The sequence below is a fragment of the Diabrotica virgifera genome, chromosome 4, assembly GCF_917563875.1.
Source record: "Diabrotica virgifera virgifera chromosome 4, PGI_DIABVI_V3a".
Classification (NCBI taxonomy): domain Eukaryota; kingdom Metazoa; phylum Arthropoda; class Insecta; order Coleoptera; family Chrysomelidae; genus Diabrotica; species Diabrotica virgifera.
The window spans coordinates 240605299-240633067 of record NC_065446.1 but is presented as its reverse complement, the minus strand read 5'-3'; the positions used below and the strand labels follow the sequence as shown (position 1 = coordinate 240633067).

Here is a 27769-nt window from a genome sequence, read left to right as displayed (position 1 = left end):
CTACAGAAGAGTTGGCGAACAGTATGTCAGTTGTAACTTCATACAGAACGTTAGTTTTGGTGCTGGCGACATAGTGCTATGGAGCGGTATTGCTTTGAAAGGACATACCGAACACGTGAAGGTGATTAGGCGAATGCCAACTGATATGTACATTGATAACATTTTAGAAGATCATGTTTTGCCATTTGAAAGCCATATTGGATATGACATATTGGTGCTAATGCACTTCTTGTCGTTAGCATAGTGAATACTTATCTTGAAGAGATTCAATTTAAAAATTATATTGGCCAGTATATAGCCCAGATCAGATTTAAATCCGATTATAGTATTTATGTGATACTTTAAAAAATGGCATTCGGAAAATAAATCCTATTCCTATGATACAGGAGGGCTAAGGATAGCAGCACAAAAAATTTCATTCCACATGCATATGCAATATTTTTGTCCGAGAGTATATAAGTGAGATACGTATTTTTGCACTATAGATGTTACAGGTAGAAATTCGATAACATACATAATTATATTATATTATTTATTTATTATATAAATAAATATTCAGATATGTTGACCGCAAAATAACAATTATTAGAGATATTAGATGTATAATAAATTGGCAAAGTGTTACAACATTTTTTGTACTGAAAAAGAAAACATTCTTTTTAAATAATAATATTATTATGACATTATAATGCCCTTTTAAATATGCGTTCCATTATACCTTTGTACGGCACTAATTTTTTGTCGAATTCGGCATGGTTATTGAATTTCTACCTGTAACACCTGTAATGCAAAAATGCATACCTCTCTTATAGTTAATTTTTTAAATTGGCGCATAATTTAAGCTTGTATTTTGTCTTTATATAAATATACTAATAATATCATTAAATTGAGTAAAATATATTTATATATTCACACCCGGACAAAGAGCACTATCTTAAAAGCGTTTAAAACTCTTAAAAAAGTGAAAAAATCATTTTCAAAGCCTCAAAAAGTGGTCTTAGAGTAGTCAGAAAAATCTGAAAAAATTCAGGCTAATGTATTAATGTCACCAAAACTACTTCTGAGAGATTTTGAAAGAAAAAAAATATTGGTAATACAATATGAATTTCAAACGATGTAAAATGCTTACGGAATAGTAGAGCTTTGTGCAGAAAAAATGCATTTCGCGTTTAGTTAAAAAAAGAACGTGCTGCGATTTAGCTCTCAGTGAATTTTGGCTAAAGAATCATTAAGAAATAAGTTGACGCCGGAAAATTCCCAGTGACAAGACCTCCCACGATAACCCCCCTTCCCGGGAACCGTGCACAGGTTTAAAAAACAATTTTTTTTCAATATTGAAAGGTTTCTTCCATACAATTCCACATAATAGACGGTATTTACTTAATATAAAATTGGAATATGGAAGGCCAAGGGGGTTCGTCTTTGACCCCAAATCCAGAAATTTTTTTTTCGTAAAATATAGGGAATTTTTTTTTATTACAAAATACATATGAGGGTATCTAGAATGATATTAAAGTCAAATAAAAAAATAATGAGTTTAAAATTGAAAATATTTCTGAATTTATTAAATAAAAACATACATTGGGGTCCAAATTTACCCCCTTGGTCATCCGAAGGTTAAATACAATTTAGATACTTGGCAAACCTCAAAAATAATATGTATTCTTTTCGTCAAGATATAAGAAATTTGACCTGACGCTGGTGGGATGTCCCTACCGATTTAGTATCATAATAAATAGTTGACGTTACTAATCCCTCAATTGTCTTTGCGACGGGTGGCAATAGTTTTGGAACAGCTACTAGGGCCGTACTTTATATTATTTACAGAACTGACTCGTTACCTATCAATGCAAATAAATTATTAAAATTAAAATTTCTAGACAATGTATTAAAAATTTTGTTTACTGTAGACGAATTCGTTTAGTCATCTGAAATTAACTTGCTTGGAATCAATTACAAACGATTACAAACAATTTTTATGTCCAATGCGCTCATTACGTGAATTTTATGGAGTTAGATTATAATGTGTTTTATATCGTTTCCACTTCAAAGAAAATGGACTTCCGATAATGCAGCTTTTTATCTTTAAATAAAACAATTAAAGAATCATTAGAAAGAGCATTAGTTAAAGATAAGATATACCTCTAATTATTATTCTATAGCTTTACACATAATTCTCGTGCTTATAGGTATTTAGGTAAAATTAAGTATCATTTATTTATCCAGAAAACATACATTATGGAACATTATGAAAGGGGGGCAAACATATTTAAGTTTGACATTTGCACATTCAGGCAGTTATTTTCTGGCATTTAGATAGAAGGTTAGATCGCGAGTATTCAAGTAAAATGTCTGAAGTCGGTGAAGCTAGTGCTAAGTGTAAAACACGTGTACATTTATCTGATGATGCCAAAGAAATTATTAGGAATGTTTATCAAACTGTGAAAGAAGATAATCCAAATCCAGAAGACGGTAAATTCCTCATCAAGACAACATCTCGACTGACAAGGATGCCATATACAACAGTGTGGAAAATTGTTACGAATAGAATTCAACCTCGTAAAAAGCGGAGTGACTTTTCTACACATAAAGCAGTAAATGAAAAAGATGCTGAGGTAATTAGAAGCGCAATTTACAATTTCTATTCAAAGAACCTAGTTCCAACGCTTAGTATGATCTACGATCAACTTGTTAAAGACTATTCCATTACTTATTCGCCTTCAACTTTATGAAGATTTTTGAATCACATTGGTTTTCGATACAAGAAAATTAATAAGCGATCATCAATAATGGATTCTCCTCGTCTAATTAAATGGAGAAATGAATACTTGGATGCTATATCTAAATTTAGAGATGAAGGAAGACCGATAATTTTAGCGAATCCGCTCCTGGAGGGTTTGTTGTTTCGTTATTATGATACTAAATCGGTAGGGACATCCCACCAGCGCCAGGCCAAATTTCTTATATCTTGACGCGAAGAATAATTTACATTAGGGCAAAACCAAACGGACCACGCTGCAGCGCTACGCTGTGGATCCACAAAAGTAGTTTTCGATGATTTACCGTGGATTCTTATGTAGAGTGGACGTTACACCCCAGACGAGCGACTGTGGTCCGTCGGGTTTTGCCCTACGAGTTTTTAAGCGTTCAAAAAGCGTATTTTTCAGATTTTAAATCGCATATACAGTCCCTGGCCATATTATTATGACCACCTATGACTTTTAACAAAAAATCAACTATTCCACTAGGTACGTTTTAACCATTAACTATAATATATTTAATAATAAACAGCAATAAAATATTTGAAAATACACTCGGGTGCAAAATTAACCGGACACCTTAAAAATGGGTAATTTTTGATGTCTCGCAATTTCTAAACCTGCTGTCCGATTTAAGTGATTTTTTAATATGTTATAGCCTTATTCTTTAACAATATCGTTTTAATAATATTGTTGCTAAACAGGTAAATTTTCATTGTATACCGGGTGTACCAATGAAACTGTGTTTTTTTCTCAAACTTCGCATCGCCCTGTGGAGTATTGTAACATTTACAAAATACTCAAATTAAAACCCAACCATAGCCTCATGTTTTCTCAACATTCTGTTTTTTGAGTCATTCGCTTATGTTGGACCGTTAAAAAGTTAGGTACTTTAACAGTTAGTCATGTTTATATATCAAAACATTATGTTTTTAAATAAGCATGGCAAACTTTATGGAGTTATTCTACATGAAAAAATAATGACAGTTTGCTTTATAAACCTATGTCCGCAAATGCTTAATTTCTAAGATAGAGGGTGTTGAAAATTTTTTATAAACTAACGATTTATTTATTGCTTTAAAACCGGTTGAGATATGCAAATGAAATTTGGTGGGTTTTAAGTCGTAGTTATTATACAACTTTTGACATACAAGTTAGAATTTAATATTCACCATTGGCGCGCATACGGGTAAAATGACCTGTCATATTACCCGTATGCGCGCCAATGGTGAATATTAAATTCTTAGTTGTATGTCAAAAAATGTGCAATAACTACGTCTTAAAACCCACCAAATTTCATTTGCATATCTCAACCGGTTTTAAAGCAATAAATAAATCATCAGTTTGTAAGAAAAATGTCAACACCCCCTATATCAGAAACGAAGCATTTGCGGACATACCGTTTATAAAGCAAACTGTCATTATTTTTCATGCAGAATTACACATTAAAGATTAATTATTTATATGGGAAATAAGCCACAATTAAAATGAAAAAATAATTTTATTAACGTTTCGACGCCCAAATCGGGTGCCGTTGTCAAAATACAAAATATTACACATTAAAGGTTGCCATACTTATTTAAAAAAAGACCCGGTATTGATGAAAAACATGGCTAGTTGTTAAATTACCTAACTTTTTTATGGTCCAATGTACGCGAATGAATCAAAAAACAAAATGTTTAGAAAACATGAGGCTATAGTTAAATTTCAATTTCAGTATTTTGAAAATGCTAGAATATTCCACAGAGTGATGCGAAGTTTAAGAAAAAAATACAGTTTCATTGGTACACCTCGTATACAATGAAAATTTACCTGTTTAGCAACAATATTATTAAAACGGTATTGCTAAAGAATAAGGCTATAACATATTAAAAAATCACTTAAATCGGACAACAGGTTTAGGAATTGCGAGAAATCAAAAATTACCCATTTTTAAGGTGTCCGGTTAATTTTGCACCCGAGTGTATTACATATTTATATTTTTTTAATATTCTGTTGAACTTCTGACCTTAATCAGATGGAAAATATTTGGGAGCTTTTAAATCGAGAAATTTCCGATGAAAAGGTCACTAACGAAATTGTTTTGATTAAAGAATTAATATATCGTTGAAACCACAATAACAAATTAAGGCAAAAAAAATTAACTGCATTCAAAGTATGCCAAGACGGGTACTAGCGGTAATCAAAGTTAGAGGGGGCTCAGCAAAATATTAAAAAAATACAAATATGTGATACTTTCAAATGGTTTATTGCTGATTATTATTAAGGTAGGTACTAGTAGGTACACTTTAGAAGACCAAAACAATCAGTTTTTTCAAGAATTTTTTTCTCAGAACCTTTATTAATAATGAACATAAAACTTTTTACATATTAACATCCAACTCTTATAGAGTACAAAAAAATATATTTTTTTTCATTTATGCACGTACACTAATATTGTAGAGGGAGCAAAAGTAGAGGCGTCGAAAAATGATAGGGGACAGTTAATCTCAGGATTGGGATATCTGAAACAAAACAATAGTACTGCATTTAAAAAAGGAAGGTTTATTACGTGACAACTTACCACAATTTGTCCAAAAAAAAAAAAATATTTTTTAACCATGAAAAACTGAAGCAAAGCGGGCGATTTTTCACAAAATTTTTTCAAATTTCTGTAAAATCCTTTTTTGCGGAATTTTTCACTAACGGTGGTAAATTGTCACGTAAGAAACCTTCCTTTTTTAAATGCCGTACGAATTTTTTGTTTCAGATATCCCAATCCTGATATTAACTGTCCGCCATCAGAACTACTTTTTTTCGAGGCCTCGACTTTGGCACCCTCTACAATATTAGTGTACGTGCATAAATGAAAAAAGATATATTTTTTGTATTCTCTAGGAGTTAGATATAATTATCTAAAAAGTTTTATGTTCATTTTTAATAAAGGTTCTGAGAAAAAAAATCTTCAAAAAATGCTTATTTTTGGTGTTCTAAAGTGTACTAGCACCTTAAATAATATTTAATAATAAACACCAATAAAACATTAAAAATATCACATATTTTTATTTTTCCCATATGTATTTTGTCGAGCCACCTTTAACTTTGATTAGCGCTTGTATCCGTCTTGCCATACTTTGAATGCAGTTCAATTTTTTTTGCTTCAATTTGTCATTGTGGTTTCAATGATATATTAGTCCAGTCAATGATATAAGAGTAAACAGTAGCAATCAACAGGTGGCAACAAAATATAACTTCGGGATATAGTATCATAAACTTTGGCAACAGTGGTAATCTTAGACATTTTCTAAGATTAATATTTTGACAATATCATAGTCGCGCTAAATGGAAGTAATAGAAAACGATTTTATTATTAATAAATACATATTTATGAAAATAACCCAAAATGGGTGAACATTTTATGTTAAGATAAGTATTTAGAAAGGTATGTGCATGAAATATCTAATAATAAAACAATAATAAATAATCATTTTTTGTTGTGAAGCGAAACAAATTTCGATTTTCGCATAATTTTGGCACGGTTTTTAATGGACTTTTTCTTGGAAGGTTTCACTTTATTTTTTGTTTGATTTACTTTTCCCATTTTGTTAAACTATTGATAATATTTTAAGAATAAAAAATCCTCCTAAAACTTTATATACTCGCATTAGAATTCGAAATATTTTTACGTAAAATATACTTACCTACCTACATATAACTAAAACTCACACTTAACAACAATCTATTCTTTCAAAGAGGACAACAACTTATACAACAACAAATATAATAATAAATTAACTATCAATAAACACTTCTTTCCTCTGAAACAACAATAACGAATTCTTAAATTAACACACTACTGCACTGAACAGATATAGATAAAGATGACAGAACAGATTAGAGAAAATCTAACGCAGGTTTGTCAAAATGACAGTGATAATTTCTCTATGTTGCCTAATTAGTTATTTAGTTATAATATGTTCGATTTCTTATTAGAAATAAAAATTTTTAGTAGTTCCAAGATTACACAAAATCTAGGCATGGGATAAAAAAGTTTATTTGAAGAAAGTTTATTATTTTTTTCTTCTTAATGGCGGTACAGGCTCCTTTTTTCAATATTTTATTTAGTTACAGAGTAATTTCCACGTACTAACATACTTCTGAAATTGGGCTCTGTACCGCCATTCTTTATTATATTACGAATATGTGTGCCAAATATCTCGACAAAATATTTAAAATTAGAGCCGCAATCTTGGAACGCGTTTGTGGTTACCTGATGATCGCTACTGTAGCCTCTTAATCAAAACAATTTCGTTAGTGACCTTTTCATCGGAAATTTCCCGTTTTAAAAGCTCCCAAATATTTTCCATCTGATTAAGGTCAGAAGTTCAACAAATTATTAAAAAGTAAATAAACATGTAATATTTTCAAATGTTTTATTGGTGTTTATTATTAAATATAATATAGTTAATGTACAACATTAACACTACTTTAACAAAATTAAATTTAAAAATCATATTTTAAACAAAACGTACCTAGTGGAATAGTTGATTTTTAGAAAAATTCATAGGTGGTCATAATAATATGGCCAGGGACTGTAACTCGAAAACTATCAACTTTTGAGTAAAATGACCAAAGAACTTTTTTGTTTAAAATGACAAAAGACTTACAAATTATATTTTTCGGAGCAAAACGGCTGCCTTTTGAATTTGTTTAGCAATTTCTGCCCAACAATTTCGCCCCGTACCCTTCTAATTTTTTAAGGGGACATTTTTGAACAGAAATCCGCAAAGAAACCGAATCAGAAATTTTTTTCATACGGGAGCAGGTTCACAATATGGACTATATAAACGAAGACTTTTATCTTCATAGCTGAAATTTGATATTTACTCTTTAAATTGGTTTAACACTTCAAATTCCAAATAGAGGAGGTGCAAGGTGATTAATGATTAACACCAGAGACTCAAATATACTTTTTGAAAAGAAAACTAACACTTGTCAGCAAATGTCAGAGATATCATACAAGATAAAACATCACTCCTTCAAGAATATTTATATTTTGTAATAGTTTGCCGGCTTGTAGAGACGTTTGGGATGATTCATTGATCTCTTTCTTGATTGCAAGTCACGTAGCACGACAATAATATTTATGACTACAGAAATTTACGTCGATTCATAACCATTTCTTGAAGAGGTCTAAATTTTATCATTTTTAGAAAAAGTTTTTAAAAGGAAGTAGGAATGCAAGAAAAATGACAAAATCACACAGGCAAAATCAAAATATATGTCGAATGAACTGGGCAATACAGTGAAAACTGTGGAAAATCTTTAGTAGTATAATAATAGGTATACTATGGAATGACGATGACAAACATAATACTTAAAAAACAGAAAAATTTGTGTCAAATATAATATTAAACTATACATTTTATTTTGTTCGAAATTCTGAATGCCATTTATTTATTGATTGATTTCTTTCCAAACTCAACTAATACAAGTTTTTGTATACTTACAATAACATTTACAGCTCAGATTTTTCGTGATGTTTACTATTCAATTAAGAATAAATAATAAATAATTTTGCACACTTCACTGTCCTACTTTTATTGATTTACTATCCTAAATACTTCAACAACAATAATACCGTTACCAACTGCATTATCAACAAAACGTGATTCACAAATTCATACATTATAATCAACCAATTATGATAAAATATTTACTGTGTTATTGTGTACTTCACAGAATAGGCTATTTATAAATATAGAAGTGATTAAATAAAATGCCTAAATACTTTCAAAATAAATACTTTCGTTTCCATTTAAAGATATGAGGCTGCAAAATATTATGCATATAAAAATATCAAATTGAAATAATTAATTTTAAAACCCAATGTACAATACACTAATTATTTGCGCAAACACTTTTGTTTCGTTTAATTATTGAAACAAAAAAATGAGCAGGGTTATTGTCTCACATATCATTCATTTTTAGAATACAATGAAAAATGCAAATATGTACACACACCCAAACATGCCCAAACTTATGTGGAATCATCTGATATTTCTTATTATTTCGTGCGAATTTAAAAAAACGAACAAACGAAGTCAAACAATATTTATTTTAAAGCAATTTAATAACAAATAGATAACAATTAAATAAAACAATACAGTATTTAACAAACAAATTAAAAGTATGTAGTTGTTTTAAAGTCAATAGCATACAAAAGTTCAATGTAAAACGAATAATGTTTAAATTGTTTTTATTTTTTTTTGTATTTTGTGGTAGTCAGTGTTATCACCTCTAGTCCTTATGCAAGCTTCAGTTTGCTTGGGCACGCTCCTAATCCTAATCAAATTATCAACATTTTGTTGTGGTAGGTTGCTCCATCCTTTAAGAACAGCTTATTCTAACCGTGCGGTGTTTTGTAGATTATCTTGGCGAGCTCTAATTTTTCTTTTAAGCATATCCCACAAATACTCTATAGCGGCGGTTCTCAATCTGTGGTACATGTACCACTGGGTGGTACATATCATCATTTGAGGTGGTACACAAAACACAAAAAAAATTTAAATAGTAGTACTTAGTACGTCTTGATATCTAAATGTCTTGAAGTATATTGAGTCTACAAATATAGATGGTACCAAAAACAATAAAACGAACTGTAGGTGGTACATGACTCAAAAAGATTGAGAACCGCTGCTCTATAGTACAGGATTAAGCTCGGGTGAGAAAGCCGGCCACTCCAAACAAGGGATACCTTCTGCTTCAATGATGTCTGTAGTCATTCTAATGGTATGTAGAGGTCCATTATCATGCAATAAAATTAAATTTTCTCCTGTTGCACCTCTCCAGAGCCTGACTACAGGTTATTAACATACTGTGAGCAGTTAAAGTTGATTGGATGAAAATTAAAGAAGTTTTTTTACAGATCACAATTCCTCTCCAGAACATTGCACTTCCCCTTGTATATTTGTGAATAGATCTGACAGTTTTCGTTCTTGCTTGTCTTCCTCGACCTCTAAGTACACGATTTTATAAGTCATCTGATTTTACATAAATCCTGACTTTTTTTGAAAATAGCACATTTTGTCAATTCCCAATGTTACAGTTTTGGTGGTGAAGACTGTCTCCTGCTGTATACTTCTTGGTACGAACTCTTCTTCTTATCGTTTCAATTAAAACAGTTACACCTGTAGCTTCCAAAATCTGCCTTTGGAGCTGCTGGTGAGAAATGGTTGGGTGTCTTCCAGCTGATTGGGACAATTAAACGATCTTGGAGAGCCGTTATTACTTTTGACGACTTTTCCTTGCTTTATTTTTGAGCTTTCCTAGTTCCTGTTACCTAGCATAGGTTTTGGACAGAACGCCCTGTATTACGCCTAGTTCTACAGCTGTGTCCCTCTGAGAACATTACTTTCTCCACAAGACCAATAATCTTTCCTCGTTGTAAGTTCTATAACCCCACATCAGGCATATTTTCGTTTTTGGACGCCAAAGTTAGTTTATTTATTTTCGTTCAATTTGCAACTCAAGCAAATAACCTATACCGTACCGAGATGTACTATCCGATTGTCTTATATATTCGTTTATTTTCAATAAAAACCTTTATTCTTCGCAACATTAACAAGTTTTTTCAAAAGAAATAAATATTACTTTGATATACATGGCGATTCCATATAAGTTTGGGTGTGTGTACATATGATCGTAAAAAAACGAATTGTCTTTATACTGTTGCCATAGCCACCTTTACTTAACAAGCCATGAAGTTGAAACTTGGCAACATCTATTGGTAGACCGAATAATTCTGACAGTTCTCATTTGTTTTTAAATAATTTTCACTTTATTTACAGAGAAACTGAAATATTTTACAATATTTCGTGCTCCAAATTATAAAGAACATTAAAAGGTATGTTATTAAGATGATTTTAGTTCAATATAATATATTTTTATATAAACTTGCGTGCATATAGAAATCCGTCCACTTAAAAATTTTGTCATTTTTAATGTCTCATATTTCCTAAACCTGTTGGCAGATTTAAGTGATTTTTACAATATGTTATAGCCTAATTCTTTAACAATACCGCTGTAATAATATTGTTGCTAAATAGTTAAATTTTTATGGTGTACCGGGCATTTAAAAAATACTGAAATTAAAACCCAACTATAGACTCCGGTTTTCTTAATATTCTGTTTTTTTTATTAATTCGCTTATGTTTAACAACTAGATTTGTTCTTTATCAATTCAGGGTGTTTCTAAATAAGTGCGACAAACTTTAAGGGGAAAGGAACACAATAAAAAATTTTGACGCCTGTATTTTAAAGGTAATCATTTTTTTCGAATTCTGAGAAAACTAAGTATTTTTGAAAAATTTAAACGCAGAATAAAAGATTACTTTATTACCGAGGGTCAAAAATCCCTTAAAATGAATAATAAAAAGTTTTTTTTAATGACATATTTGAAACTAAAAATCACACTAAATTTTCTTAGTTTTTCACCCCTGTAACTTATTAAAATAAACATAGAAGTTTTCAGGGACTTTGGGTCCTTGGTCCTAACGTAATCTTTCACTTTGCATTTAAATTTTTGAAAAATACTTATTAGTTTTCTTAGGATTCGAAAAAAATGAATCCCGTTTATATTCTTGTTATTGGTTTTTTTTTTGTATAATAAACGTTACTTACAAGGAATTACTTTTAATATTATTTTGTACAAACTTCCAATTAATAATATTTTCTTGTTCGACTCAAAAAATACTATAAATTTTACCAGAATTTGTACTTTAAAATCGTAGTTTCGAAAGCGGTAGTCCGAAAGTCAGACTACGGACGTCATCAATTGCGACGTTGCCTTTTTCTCTTCATGGCTTGTAAAGTAAAGGTGGCTATGCTGTTGCACATTATATCTTTGCCATTTTAATTGGACATAAGATAGGGTGACCAAATTATAATAATTGAAAAAAAACGTGACACATCCAAGGAGGGTTTGGGGTGATACCCTCCAGCTAAAGGAGCGTCCGAGGGGTCACCATCGAAAATGTTAACCCAGTTTCCGTGACACTGAGGTGGTTTCTTATCTTCATCAGTACCTACATTGTTTAATTTTTTCACTTAACAAAATCTACTAATAGTCCATGTGGTGAGACCGCTCCCGTCTGAAAAAATTTCTGATTCGATTTCTTTGTGGATTTCTATTCAAAAATGCCCCCTTTAAACAAATCTGAAGGGTGCTGGGCGGAGTTTTTGGGCAGAAAACAATATTTTTAAACAAATACAAAAGATCACGTTTTTTGCTCTGGAACATATATTTATAGGTTTTTTGGGTTATTTTAAACAAGAAAGGTATCATGTAATTTTTGAAGATATTCTTCTTTAGCGGCGAATCGATTGAGGGTAAAATTTGATTGATCCCCGCGCATGCGCACACCGACAGTATGGTATTGGGTGTTGAAATTTTGAAATGATCTGTCAATAATTGTTCAATATGGAGGTTATCGGTAAACAAAAATATTGTATAATATTAGTTTTTATTGATGTGTGGACAGAAATAAAATCAAATTTATAATTATAGTGACTTTTTAAATAGTTTTTAAAAGCCGCAGGTACGTAATTCTAAATGTTTCAGTTGGAAATACCTTATAGTTTCAATACCTATCTATTTGGAAAATGTAAACAAAATAATGTAGTTACCTATTATTAGTAGACAATGCTTTAATTTACATAATCTGATTACGAACAAACTTTCTACAAATCTTCATCTCATATATCGTTTTCTTACTCTATACTTTGTTGTATTTTATTTCGACAAAAATCAAACTAATAATTTTATTAAATTCATATAAATTTATGGTGTAAACGTTTAGTTTGTGTATATTCCCACATGACGTATACGAGAGTTTGGTGCAGTTTGAAATGCCGTCAACTTTCGTACGGCGCGGTAGACGCGAAGTGGGTTCGAGCCCCAAGCAAGTTATTATTTTTTTATTTTTTTTATAGATTTTATGATTGTAAGTATATTATTATATAATTTTTGAAGATATTCTTCTTTTTTGAAAGTGGTAGATAAGAAAGTTAGTTTGATTTTTAAATAAAATAAGTACAAATAACCTTTTAAGTATACATATTTATTTCGTTTAAATTACCTATTATATAATAGAAGAATATCTTCTTACGTGCGTACAAAGTACACACACATTCTTTTTTCTTTAAATTCGATAGTTTTCGAATTATAGGCGATTTAAAATCTGAAAAATGCGAAAATACGCTTTTTCGAGGCTTAAAAACTCATTTAAATTAGTATTTTTGAGGTTGCCAGATACTTAAATTGAAGACTAAACAATCAGCTTCAAGATTCTGAAGAGTGATCGCGTCTAACCTTAATTTATACCGTTGATTTTTAATTGTTAAATATGAGTGTTCATCCGATTTTTTTGCCGGTGCAGCGAGCTCTATTCCAAAAATCTCCTATTTTCCTCCGAAAAATATTTTTTCTATATTCTTTGGGATATTCTAAATAAAATAAGTTTCTTGACATTTTTCTCAAAAGTTAATAGTTTTAAAGTTATAAGCGATTTAAAATCAGAAAAATGCCAAAAACGCATTTTTGGATTTTAAATCGCTTATAACTTTAAAACTATTAACTTTTAAGAAAAATGTCAGGTAACTTATTTGATCTAGAATATCCCAGAGAATCTAGAAAAAATATTTTTCGGAGAAAAATAGGATATTTTTGAAATAGAGCTCACCGCACCGCAAAAAATCGGATAAACACGCATATTTAACAATTAAAAAACAACGGTATAAATTAAGGTTAGACGCGATCACTCTTCAGAATCTTGAAGCTGAATGTTCAATCTTCAATTTAAGTATCTGGCAACCTCAATTAAATATGTGTTTGTAGGCCTTGAAAATGCGTATTTTCGCATTTTTCAGATTTTAAATCGCCTATAACTCGAAAACTATCAATTTTTGAGAAAATTTACAAGATACCTTTCTTGTTTAGAATGACCCACAAAACTTAAAAATATATGTTCCGGAGCGAAAAACGTGATCTTTTGTATTTGTTTAAAAAAATTGTTTAAACAATTTCTGCCTAAAAATTCCGCTCGGCACCCTTCAGATTTGTTTAAAGGGGACATTTTTGAATAGGAATCCACAAAGAAACCGAATCAGAAATTTTTCCAGACGGGAGCGGTCTCACCACATGGACTATAATGGTGCATGATCAAAAATAGCAAAGTACATATAATTTATGTCAATGCTTTTTTCATTGAAGTAACAAATAGTTTCTTCAACTTGTTCCCAACTGGGGATCTCCATCAAAAGCATAAATTTAAACTTTAAGAAAATGGACATGTGGCGGTCTTATTTTTATAGCAGGAACATCTTAAAAAAAATACCAATGAAATTTGTGCACCCATTAAAATCATTTCATGAGGGTTTTCTTCCCTTTTAACCGGGCTAAACGGGACACATCCAAAAAGGGTTTGGGGACGATAATCTTCAGGAGCCTTCATCGAGACATAATCACTGAAACATGCTCTTTTTAGTTAATTTGAGACATCAACCGTTTTCAATTTACCTATGAATATGTAATTTAACTTAAAATGTGGGGCATATTTATGATACATAAAAACAACGGTTTTGCTGCTTAAACGAGACAACCTCCTTTTTACGGGACGTTTGGTCACCCTATTTTAAGGTTAACAAAACCCCCATAAAATTTTTATGGGGTGCACAAATTTGGCTGTTATTTTTTTTAAGATGTTCCTGCCATGAGAATGCCACATGTTCGTTTTCAATTTTCAATAAAAAATCTAATAGAAATCTCCTATATTTTAAAAATCGATTTTCATTTCGTAACTTCAAAGGGCTGTTACTTTTTTATGTGCACATTATTTGTATTATAATGGTTTTTCATGGTAAATTACTGGTTCAATCCAACTATATTTGATCCCAGAATGTGTTTTAATTTATGGCCCGCCTTTTTGTTACACTCTTTAAAGCAATTAATTTTTATGACTTCTGTCTAGCCCTCTTAAATTTTATGACTTAAGATGTAGGGATAGGGAAGAATATTATACATGATTATGGTTTTTGGATTTAGATAATATAAAATATGTTTTTAAAAATTGTATTAGTCAATATTATATCTGATTATATCTAGATCTAAACTAGGATATTTAGGAAAAAATAAATGTGTGTTTGTGTTTTATTGGCACTGGTGTAATAATCCGGTCAACTTAGACATCAAAATGCTTGGCAAATAACAAAAATTGCCGGAGAGCCAAATTTTGGTGGAGAGCTAGGGTATACCATAACAAATAAAGTTTTAAAAGTCCCCATCGATCCCATGTGTGCGTCAAAAGTTATTCGGGGTCAAATGTCAAAATTTGAGATTTTTTGGATTTTTTTCGAAAACGGTAAGTTTTATCAAAAAAAAAACCTCAAACCAAAGTTGTAGATCTTAACATTCTCTACAAAAATTGTCCTTACAATTTTTTTCCTAAGAGTTACCATTCCTGAGATATCGCGATTTTAAAAGTTACTTAATACATTATATGCACATATAAGCCACGTATATACATATGTGGCCCTTAAGACAAGTATAAATGCCTATTTGTGTCTCTTTTATATAGTATATTATACTATTCTGAAAATATTTCTTCAAAAGGTAATCAGTCCCAAACTGAATTTCCTCTATCCACGTGGCCTTGAAAAACATTTGGCTATACCATTGTTTAAAAAAGAACAGATTGTCTATTATAGGCAATGGCTATTGAGTATGAATTAGCTCCTTACCCCTTATCACTTTTCGATGCAGCTGGAATGCGTAAAACAACAAAGTCAGCAATTTATGATTGCTTTGAATCAGTCAATACTGAGGTTGATCGTAGAAACGCTACTTACATTATTGATTGAGGGTACCTACTACATCACGTTGTGTGGGATCGAAAAGAAACCTTTAGCGTTATTTTTGATAAATATGTTCAGTATCTACGCAGACATTACGGGCTTACAGTGACAGTGGTATTTGACGACTACAATGACTCGACAAAGAATATTAAAGCTGCAGAACAACGTCGTGGAACTACATAAACATCATCGGGTTCCGAGATTATCTTTGATGAAAATATAACAGTTCCAGCGAATCAACAACAATTTTTCGCCAATATTAATAATAAATCTCGTTTCATTTCCATGTTAACTGACAAATTAACAGCTGCGAATATTGAAGTGAAACAAGCTAAAAATGACGCAGATGTCCTTATAATTGAGACAGCAATTGAAAAATTTAAGGCAACAAACACAACAATTGTAGTTGGTGAAGATGTTGATTTGTTGGTACTGATTACTGCAAGGACTCCAGTAGATAAAGGTTATTTATTTTCTGAAACCTGGAAGGGCTCAACAGCGAACAGAGATATATTCTTCGAATAGTTTATCGGCTTATCCCAAATGCCAAAAGTACATTTTATTTTTACATGCGATAACCGGCTGCGACACTACGTCCGCAATGTACAGAAGGGGCAAAACGTCAGTACTTAAATTATTCGAAAAAAAAGATTTGACTGACTGCTGTAAAGTTTTTACAGAACTTGATTCTACACCGCAAACAATAATTACGGAATGAATTCGCTTTCTTCTTGCGGTATATGGAACTCAAAAAAAATTATTTGTCTTGATAAATACCGATACTTAACTTTTGTAAAAAATACGCGAAACAAGAAACAAGTACAACTATCATGTCTTCCTCCAACATCAGCATCTGCTTTTCAACATTTGTATCGAGTATATTATCAAGTTCAAACATGGCTAGGCAATGAACTGAATCCAGAAGACTGGGGTTGGAAATTAATAGATAATACTCTGGAACCGATCAAAACCTTACTCCCACCTGCTCCAGAAAAACTCCTTAACACTATTTTTTGCAATTGGAAAAAAGGTTGTAGCGCCAAATGTGGATGTAAAAAAGTCGGGTTGCTGTGTTCTCTAGTGTGTACCAACTGCCAAGGTCAGTCTTGCTCAAATGTCCAGTTTAGTACAACAGAGGAAGACTCCTGTGATTTTAATGAAGAGACCAATGACTCAGTCACATTTGAACAATTTTTGAACATCCAGCAAGAGGAAGAGGAAGGAGATGAAATCGAAGAAGACTTGACTGTTGAAGTAGACTTTCAAGAATATGAATCTGATTAAAATATCTAAAGAAATCAAAACAATATTTAACCTAATAATCAATAGCAATATCAATATCAATAATAAGGTAATATCTAGAACTTGACCGGTATTGTTTCCTTAAATTATCCTAAAATTGTCAAAACAGTTAGTGGAGTAGGCCTACATGGGAAACCACGGTAAAAAAAAAACGCGCCGAGTACACTACCTCACAGGTGGTGTGAAAACGTGTGCATATCATGTATAATGTGACTCTTTGAATCGCGATATCTCAGGAATGGCAACTATTAGGAAAAAAATAGTAAGGACTATTTTTGTAGAGAATTTTAAGATCTACAACTTTGGTTAAAGGTTTTTTTTGATAAAACTTACCGTTTTCGAAAAAAATCCAAAAAATCTCAAATTTTGACCTTTGACCCCGAATAACTTTTGACGCACACATGGGATCGATGGGGACTTTTTAAACTTTATTTGTTATGGTATACCCGCTCTCCACCAAAATTTGGCTCTCCGGCAATTTTTGTTATTTGAAATGTCTATATAGACCGGGTTATAAGGCAAGCGTCCACAGGTCCGCATCGTACGCATCCGATTAATTTTTCATACTGCGTAACTGCGTCCACTGTATCGGCAGCGATCGGATTGCCGATGCCACTACCTGCTAGGGTAGAAAAATTACTAAGGTATACTTTAAAATTTGTTGTTGTTTATTTATTTATTGGTTGTTTATTTTATTTAATAATTAATTTATGCATATTAACTACATTTATTAGTATGCTATTTTAATGTATCTGTTTAGTAATAAAAAATCCACAAAAACGTAAAATGTTGAACGAAATGTCTACAAAATGAAACATGCTAGGTACATACAACCTGATATTAAAAGAAAGCCTGTAAAATTTACTACAAAATGCAATACTAATACATATACAATATACATGGTGTACCATTTAAAACAATGAAAAAAAAGTGTAGTTGCAAATAGTGATCACATTGTATTTTATATTGATATAACTATGTCAAAGATATTAAATTATTTAAAAATGACACTATACTGATAAAACTCTCATATGTCATTTTAAATATTTCAGCTTATACACCAATTCTCTCGGTAGACCGCAAGCTATAGCAGAAACACGACGGTAGACCGCATAGTATTACCCATTTTCTAACTAATTATACATTTTGCTATAATAGACCAGTAAGGATCTGTGAAAAAACGTCTATTTTTGGATGTGAAAGGTGGCATTCGGATTTTTGCAGATAAAGTTAGGTGACACCTTCAGTAATAATAATTGACTTATGCCCCTTCTCAAATATGCCTGGAACATTAATAAAAAAATTAAAATATTTAAAAATTTCGAAAAACGTCGATTTTTTTTTGCTTTCTTTGCTTATAACTTTAAAACGATTAGTTTTGGAACAAAGTCGTAGAGAAATAAAATAAAGATAATTGAATTTTGTATGATATACGACTGGTCAAAAATGTCTTAACGTATTACCTTTTCTGCAATATAGCAATAAATACAAAATAAGGGGGCAAAATACGCCTCTTGTTATTCAATGTTTTTAACCACTTTGGTGCCACTTAGAACCTCAGTAATTCGCTTAGGAAATTCTTTGTAACATACTTAAACCGTGTACCAAATTTCATTAAAATCGACTTAAAGAGATTTTGCATAATAAATTTGCAATCTAAATGTTTTTAAAAAAGTTCAAATTTTTTAAAATCTTTCTGAACAAAAAGTAGACCATTTAGAAGTTGTCTAATTTTTTTTACATATAAAGAGGTGCTCTACCTATCTAATACACTTTACAGAATTAAAATCGGATTATTTAAGGGACCTCAGCAATGTTTTAAACTTATAAACAATTTTTTGGCTGATAAACAAATAGCTTTGTTTAATAATAAAAAAATTAATTCTTAGCAATGCAAATAATTAAGACCGGTATAATTTGACTTATTTCAAATGCTGTCAGCAGAATTGCTATTTTATTTTTTAATCAAAAGTTATTCACGTTCAAAATTTGCAATTTTTCGAATTTTTGAAAGTTCCATTGCGTTTATCTCGAAAACTATGCATCCTACGAAAAAACTTGTAAGAACATTTTTTGCTTAGAATTACCCAAGAAATACAAAAAAATGTTTTATTTTGCGAAAAATCGATGTTATGTAATTCCTCAGGTTCTTTGTTTATAAAAATCTTATCGACATCCGGATCAACTGTTACCCAAAAAAATCGTGTTCTACGGGTCAAAAAAATACATAAAAATCTTGGGTAAGTCCATCTAAATAAAGGAGCCCATAGGACTAATTTGTTTATAAGCCAAAAAATTGTTTATAACTTTAAAACATTGCTGAGGCTGCTTAAATAATCCGATTTCAATTATGTAAAGTGCATTAGATAGGTGGAGTGCTTCTTCATATGTAAAAAAAATTGAAAAATCTTTGTATGTTCTAGTTTTTGTTGTGCAAGATTTTAAAAAATTTTAATTTTTTTAAAAAAAGTTTAGATTGCAAAATTATTATTCAAAATCTAGTAAGTCAATTTTAATGAAATTTGGTGTACGGTTTTAGCACATTACAAAAATTTTCTAAGCGAATTAGGAAGGTTCCAAAGTGTAACTTAAGTGATAGAAAATCATTGAATAAGGACAGGCTTGTTTTGCCCCTTTATTTTATATTTATTGCTATTTTGCAGCAAGGGTGATAAATTAAGACATTTTTAACCAATCATTTGTTCCAACGTGAATCGTTTTAAAGTTATAAGCAAAAAAAGTAGAAAAAAAACCAAATTTTTTGAAATTTTTAAATATTTTATTTTTTTATTAATGTTCCGGGCATATTTGAGAAGGAGCATAAATCAATTATTATTAACGAAGTTATCACCTAACTTTATCCGCAAAAATCTGAATGCCACCACCTCTCACATCCACCTAAAAACAGATCCTTACTGGTCTATAAAGGAATACACAAAGTTGTTACAATTTGGTTTAAATGGAAAATAGTACCTACATCAGTAAAAGTTTCTTTAAAGATTAATTAAAGTTGCATTTCTGAAATCGGTAAAATACTTTTTGTTTTTAAACAGTTTGGCCAATATGTATTTGTAACAACACACTTTGAATGAGTAATAATTTTAAAATGAGTAATATTTATGATATTTTAATCCCCACAATCAACTTATCATGGGCTGTAATATTTTTACCTGAATATACCTATATATAAAATAAAAGTTAAAACTCAGTTTACTTGTTTCCTTACGAAGATCATGATCAAATGCAAATTAGCCGTAGATTAGCTCCCACTGTGCCGAGCGAAATTCCGAACAGAGTGTGTGGGGTGTGTCCACTGGTCGGCATTTCAAATGATTCATCGGCACGCATCCCAAAAGTTGCCTCTCGAAGCAACCCTTCGGCATTTTACCGATGATGCGATCCGTACGATGCGAATCAGTGGACGCAGTTACATAAGTTTTTGTACAAGGCAAACTAAAATCCGTTGCGTACGATGCGGGTCTGTGGACCCTTGCCTTTAAGTTTAAGCAACCAACTGGCCAGTCAATGTGTTTTGAATTCTCTCTTTTACAAAATATTATGCTTAGTATCTAAATTTAAAACTATTACCACTACATACTAAGTTTTTTATTCTGTTTATTTTATTATTTTTTTTTTATATTTTTTATTTAGTTTTTTTTGTTTTTATGTATTTTTTGTATATTTTTTTTACTACGATAAGACCTAAACCTTATTCTTTAGCAATATCGCTATAATAATATTGTTGCTAGACAGGTAATTGTCATTGTATACCGGGTGTAACAATTATACAGTGACTATTCCTCAAAGTTAGGAACACCATGTGGAATGTTTTAGCATAGATAAAATATTGAAATTAAAACTCAATTGTAGCCTTAGGTTATCTTAACATTTTCTTTTTTGATTTATTTGTTTATGTCGGATAATAAAAAAGTTAGGCACGTTAATAACTAGCCATGTTCTTCATCAATATAGGGTGTTTCTAAATAAGTGCGACAAACTTTAAGGGGTAATTATTCTGCATGAAAAAATAATGACAGTTTGTTTTATAATCGGATGTCCGCAAATGCTTCGTTTCTGAGATACGGGATGTTGAAGTTTTTCTTACAAACTGACGATTTATTTATTGCTCTAAAACCCGTAGAGATATGCAAATGAAATTTGGTAGGTTTTAAGGGAGAGTTATTGTGCATTTTTTGATATACAACTAATAATTCTATATTTACCATTGGCGTGCATACGGGTATAAACATTTTAGATACATCCCGTATGCGTATGCACGACAATGGTGAATATAAAATTCTTATTTGTATGTCAAAAAATGCGGCATAAATATCTCTTAACACCTACTAAATTTCATTTGCATATCTCAACCGGTTTTAGAGCAATAAATAAATCGTCAGTTTGTAAGAAAAAATTCAACATCCCGTATCTCGAAACCGAAGAATTTGCGACCATACATTTATAAAGCAAATAGTTATAAGTTTCTCATGCAGAATTACTCCTTAAAGTTTGTCGAACTTATTTAGAAACACCCTGTATTGATGAAGAACTTGGTTAGATGTTAACGTGCCTAACTTTTTTATTATCCAACATAAACAAATAAATCAAAAAAGAAAATGTTAAGAAAGCCTAATGCTACGATTGAGTTATAATTTCAATATTTTATCTATGCTAAAACATTACACAGGGTGTTCCGAACTTTGAGGAATAGACACAGTATAATTGTTACACCCGGTATACAATGACAATTTACCTGTCTAGCAACAATATTATTATAGCGATATTGCTAAAGAATAAGGGTATAACATACTAAAAAATCACTCAAATCGGACAACAGGTTTAGAAAATTCGAAACATCTAACTTAAATAATTCATCGAGTGACCCGCTTCTTATGATCGCAAGTGTATTAAGGCTATGGGTACATAATTCGCAAATATTTTACGTGTATCCCTACTTTTTCTGTCTTTACACGGCAAATTACGTGTAGTAAAATTCACACTGGTATGGATATGTAAACATTACTAGAATGTCATTATATTTGAAAATGTCATCATTAATTTAAAGAGATGGTTTTTGAATGTTCTTGGATAACTGTTATTTTTATAATTGCAAATTATTAATTCAGTTAATAAATATGATAGGTAATTTTTTTACTAACTATGTATTCAGTGATTGTAATAATTTATTTGTACAACAAAAACTAATACTCAATCGAGAAAAGAGGAAAAGTGTTAAAGTAATTTTTTAATAGTATATTGTTATGGAACGCTTACAATTTTGAACATCTTTAACAACAAAATACTTGGATCACAGAATATATTATCCTGATGTATTCTCTGCTTGGATCTTCCACAAATAATACACAATAAATAACTTTTTATTAAGTTGTCACTGATTGTCAGTGTCTGACTGACAATATATGCTGACAATATTATATTCGGCTGAGTGCTTTGTAAGACAAAGATAGATTTGGAAAATATTACCACGGCATTATGTTTATTTTTTTCAAATCCTGAAAAAACCAATAAATATTTTTGAAAAATTTAAACGCAGAATGAAAGACTAAATTATTTTACCGATGGCCGAAAGTCCCTTAGAATAAATAAAAAGTTTATTTTGAATGAGATATTTGAAATTGAAAATCACACTAAATTTTCTCTTAGTTTTTCACCCCTGTAACTTATTAAAATAAACATTATAGAAGTTCTCAGGGACTTTCGGCCCTCGCTAATAACGTAATCTTTCATTCTGCGTTTAAATTTTTCAAAAATACTTATTAGTTTTCTCAGGATTCGAAAAAAATGAATCCCCATTTGAATAGCATTGCAGCCGAAAATACGTACCGATCCTCTTAACATGGTTGTATAAAATTTTACAAACATAAATAAATTGATTTAAAAAAATATATGGAAAAAATAAATGAATTTATAAATAATACAGCAACCATCGACTTTTTTGCTTTGCGTTCGGGATGACGTCAGGAAAAAATTCTGCAGTAGAAAAAAGGGTGGAAATGCATAATTACATTTTAAAGTGAATAAAATGAATCCAAAACAAACTTGTCAAAATCAGTCTATTAATGGTCAGATTTTTTTATTCAGGTTTTTGGGGACGCTGAACTCGAATATGCCACCGGAACCTACACCCCGGATCCCAGGTTTTCAGCACTAAATTGGTACAAACGATTACTCGGGGATTTTTGGAATCACTGGTGCCCAAAAATCCTCAAAACTTCAGAAGATGACGTGCCTTAGCAGTGACCCTGCGCACCAAGTGATCCGGGAGTGGATTCTGATACGCATTCGTGTTCAACGACCTCAAAAACCCCCTCGTAATCTATTTTTACATGCATTTAGTGCCGAAATTGTCATCTGACAATTTCGGCATTTTCGACATGACAATACGCAACCTCCAATTACAGTAAAAACTGGGGTATTAAATCAAGGATCAGATTTAATACCCGATATAACAAAATCAGAAATCAAAGAGGCTCTGAAGAAAATGAAAAATAATCGAACCCCAGGCGAAGATGGAATAGTATCAGAAGCACTAAAAATTGGAGGAAATATACTACTTGAAAAAATTAAGCTACTTTTCAATACCTGCCTTCACAACGCCAATATTCCAACAGACTGGAACAACGCTATGATTCTATTACACAAAGCAGGAGACAAAGCCAATTTAGAGAATTACAGACCGATTAGCCTCCTCAGCCATTTATATAAGTTATTTACGCGAATAATAGTTAAGAGAATGGAAAGAAAGTTAGAGACTTATCAACCAAGAGAACAGGCAGGATTCCGAAAAAGTTACGGAACAAATGACCATCTACAAAGTATAAAAACCCTAATAGAGAAAACAGTGGAATACAATAAACCTCTAGTTCTAGTTTTTATCGATTTTCATAAAGCCTTTGACACAGTTGAGCTTAGCAAAATATTACAGGCGCTTAAAGAATGCAGGCTAGATTATAGGTATACAAAATTATTACACAAAATATACTTACAGGCAACAACTACTGTCAAATTACATACTAACAGTAATCGCATAAAAATAGAACAAGGAGACCCAATGTCACCTAAACTTTTTAATACGGTCTTAGAACATGCTTTTAAGAGTTTGGATTGGATGACAAAGGGAATAAAAATAGATGGAGAATACCTAAACAACTTACGCTTCGCCGATGATATAGTCATAGTAGCTGAGGATCTAGTTATGGCAAGAGAGATGGTACAAGAACTCGTTGTGGCTACATAAAATGTAGGTTTAAATATAAACATCTCGAAAACAAAAATAATGACAAATTTGGTACCCAACCAGAACATCAGTATTGTTGGGAAGGAAATAGAACTCCTAGATAGATATAAATACCTGGGACATGAAATTACGATTGGCAGGGATAACCAGACTCATGAACTGAAGAGAAGAATAGGTCTTGGGTGGGCAGCATTTGGAAAACTGAGAGAAACTTTTAAAGGTGAGTTGCCCACATGCCTAAAGAGAAAGGTATTTGACCAGTGCGTCCTCCCAGTCTTGACACACTCACCCTAACAAAAGCCTCGGCTACCAAACTAAGAGTCACGCAGAGAAGAATGTAGCGGTCAATGTTAGGAATAACTCTGCGAGACAAAATCAGAAACGAAGAAATCAGGAGAAGAACAAAGGTGACTGACGTCATCGAGAGGATAGCCAGGTTGAAGTGGAGATGGGCAGGATACATAGCCAGAAAGATAGATGGGCGATGGACGAAGAGGTTATTGGAATGGAGGCCAAGAGAAGCGTCGGTCGACCGCCTACAAGATGGACTGACGACTTAAGAAAGGTAAATAAAAACTGGATGAGAGCGGCGCAGGATAGATGGGGTTGGAAACGAGGGGAGGAGGCCTATGTTCAGCAGTGGACTTTTGAGGCTGGATGATGATTAGTGCCGAAAAACCTTGAAACTCCAGATGACGTACCTTAGTAGTGACCCTGGGCACCAGGTGTCCGGGTGTCGGTTCGGATGGCGTATTCGTGTTCAGCGACCCCAAAAACCCCTCGATTAACAAAATCTGGCGGTTAATATACTGATTTTGACATGTTTATGCACTTTTGGATGTATTTTATGCACTGCATATGCAATTATGCATTTCCACCCATTTTCTATTGTAGACTTTTTCCTGACAACATAATGCAAAAAGTTGTAAGTACCCTATTCCCTATTTAAAAAAATAAGTGGTGGGGGAAGTGGACAAGAGGGGGTTGACAAATGACAGATATATGTACCATAAAAATGAGTCCCCCTTAGATCAAAAATTGATCTGTTTTTTTATTTCCTTAAAATCTGATAAATACTGCCAAAAATCGAGGTGGACTCTTTTGTTTGGCCCACTCTGTATATGAGATTCAATGTATCGCCCACACACAGGATATGCCATATTGGCACGTATGTAATCAAGAACAGAATCATATTCCACACTATAAAAACAAACCATTTCAAAACGAAATCTCTTTTTACTGCTGAGCCACCAATAGTTTATTTTTTAACAATGTATTGATGTTCTACCAGCCGTTTTCGAGGTCAATCTCCACTTCAAAGTATGCCGATGATGTGTGTTTATAATAAAGTATTGAAAGAAAAACCGCGTAACAGGCAAACGATTGTTTCAAGTTTTAGTCCAAATTAATGTTTTTGAATTCACTACCACAGAATTTATTTTAAAACTGTAATTTTTACTGATACTTTCTTATATTAAAAATATTTGGGGGATTTTTATAAATCAGTGCATCTTTACTTTTAAATTTTGAAGAATTTATAAAATGTTACATTTTTTAAGCCGTACCTTGCATTTGTTAGAGGAGTCAATTTTATTTCTTTAATATGTAGGGGGATCAGAAGAAGCTTAAGTTTAAGTTTTTGGGGTCGCCACCCTTGTCCCCCGGCCACCATCTTGGAAATGGTGTGCAAAGGGGTTTCGCGCTATATCTCGTAAACTACCAACCCTACGTAAAATATAATTAAAGATAAAATGTAGAAAATTAAATTTTCTACAATTTTATTTGTATTACTTCTTATCGTCAAGTGACCAACAAAAAAGATATAAACAAAAATATGTAAAAAAATTTTAACAAGATTCCTTTTGGAGGTTATAACTTTTTTTCAGTTCATTTTAAAATAAAATAACAGCAATTTTGTAGAGGGTTTTTCAGCGAACAATTTCCACTATAAATTTGTTTAATTCTATTTATTTATATAGGTGTTACAGCGCTCCAAACTTGACCAGATTCTCGAATGCTCATAGGGATATAATAAAAACAAAAGTTAGGCTTACTTTTATAACTATATATATTTTTTATTCATACAATTTATTATGATTTTAACATTCCTATGCTATTATTAATCTGTTTTTGACCTTTCTCCCCACTATAAAACTTATAACCCGAAGCATATATAGAAACGGCCCAAGAAGTTGTTTGAGGACAAATTCGCCGGTTCAGAAGAAGAATGACGCAACCGCATATTGTAAAATTCTTAAGAAGAGCAAAAACGAATTTTTGTTATCAAAATCATAAAGTATGATCAAAATTAGCCATTCACCACACAGTGGTCAGGATCTCGAGATATAAGCGTTTTTTGGGGTGTGCCGCTTGTTTATGTAGTAACGTAACTTTTTTCCTATTGTATATTTTGACTTAAAATTTTCCAAAAAACTTCTTCATGAATTATATTTTATTGTTGTGTTGGTTAAAATTATAAACTAAAAAGTTTGTCACTCAACTTTTTTAAGTAAACATGAAACTAACGAAATATGATGACAAAATGTTTAAAAACTAACAACTCATTTTTTATTGTGTTTAAATATTTAGGACAAATCCCATTGTTATCTACATACTTCTGAGATTAAACTGTAAAATTTTCAAAAGGAAATATTTACAGCGACCAAAGATACAACGAGGTAAATTTGAAAAATCATCAAAATTGATTTTCGGCATTTTTGTATAAAATTTGATTTTTGAACATGTTCCACCAAATCAAGATAAAAATAAACTTCATATTCGGATTCAGCGACCTCGAAAACATAAAAATAGACCAAAATTGGTCATTCACCTTAAATTTGATTTTCGTGGTCGGCATAAAGATTGCTGCCGCTCGACTAATATTATAGATAGAAAAGTATTTTTTTATTGTATTCCTATGAGAATTCGAGAATCTGGTCAATATTGGAGCGATGTAAACCTACTAGATAATAAATAAAATTAAACAACTTTATAGCGAAAATTGTTCATTGAAAAATCCTCTACAAAATCGCTATGATGTTATTTTATTGTGAAATCAACGGAAAAAAAGTTATAACCTACAAAAGGAAACTTCTTACAAAATTTTCTCATATTTTTATTTATAACTTTTTTGTTGGTCACTTGACAATAAAAAGTAATGGATATAAAATTGTAGAAAATTTAATTTGCTACATTTTATGTGTAATTAAATTTTCTGTAGGATTGCTAGTTTAGAAGATACAGCGCGAAAACCCTTTGCACCACTTTTTCCAATATGGCGGTCGAGGGACAAGGGTGGCGACCCCAAAAACTTGAACCTAAGCTTCTACTGAACCCCCCTACACATTAAAAAAATAAAATTGACTCCTCTAAGAAATGCAACCTAAATGTAACATTTTAATGGACTACTTATCCTTTTATTTTTATTATTTTTTGTTAATTAATTACGAATATATCGATTCACGTGTGACCATCCTTGGACATCGGATCATGTCTCATGTCCAAGGCTACTAGTAATAAGACTGGAATGCTTTTAACCAACTTGAGGACTTGGAATTTG

The 27769-nt window shown here is 31.5% G+C and overlaps 1 protein-coding gene across 3 annotated transcripts in view; it reads right to left on the bottom strand.

The window, feature by feature from the left end:
• Positions 1–27769, bottom strand: part of LOC114327302 (tudor domain-containing protein 7-like) — a 192937-nt gene that overhangs the window by 147378 nt on the left and 17790 nt on the right. The window contains exon 1 of one of the 3 annotated variants that reach the window (XM_028275892.2): positions 8249–8333. The exons of the other annotated variants lie outside the window; for them this stretch is intronic. The gene's annotated coding sequence lies outside the window, so the exon portion shown is untranslated. Of the gene's footprint in view, positions 1–8248; positions 8334–27769 lie in introns of those variants that run through there. 3 annotated transcript variants of the gene reach the window in all.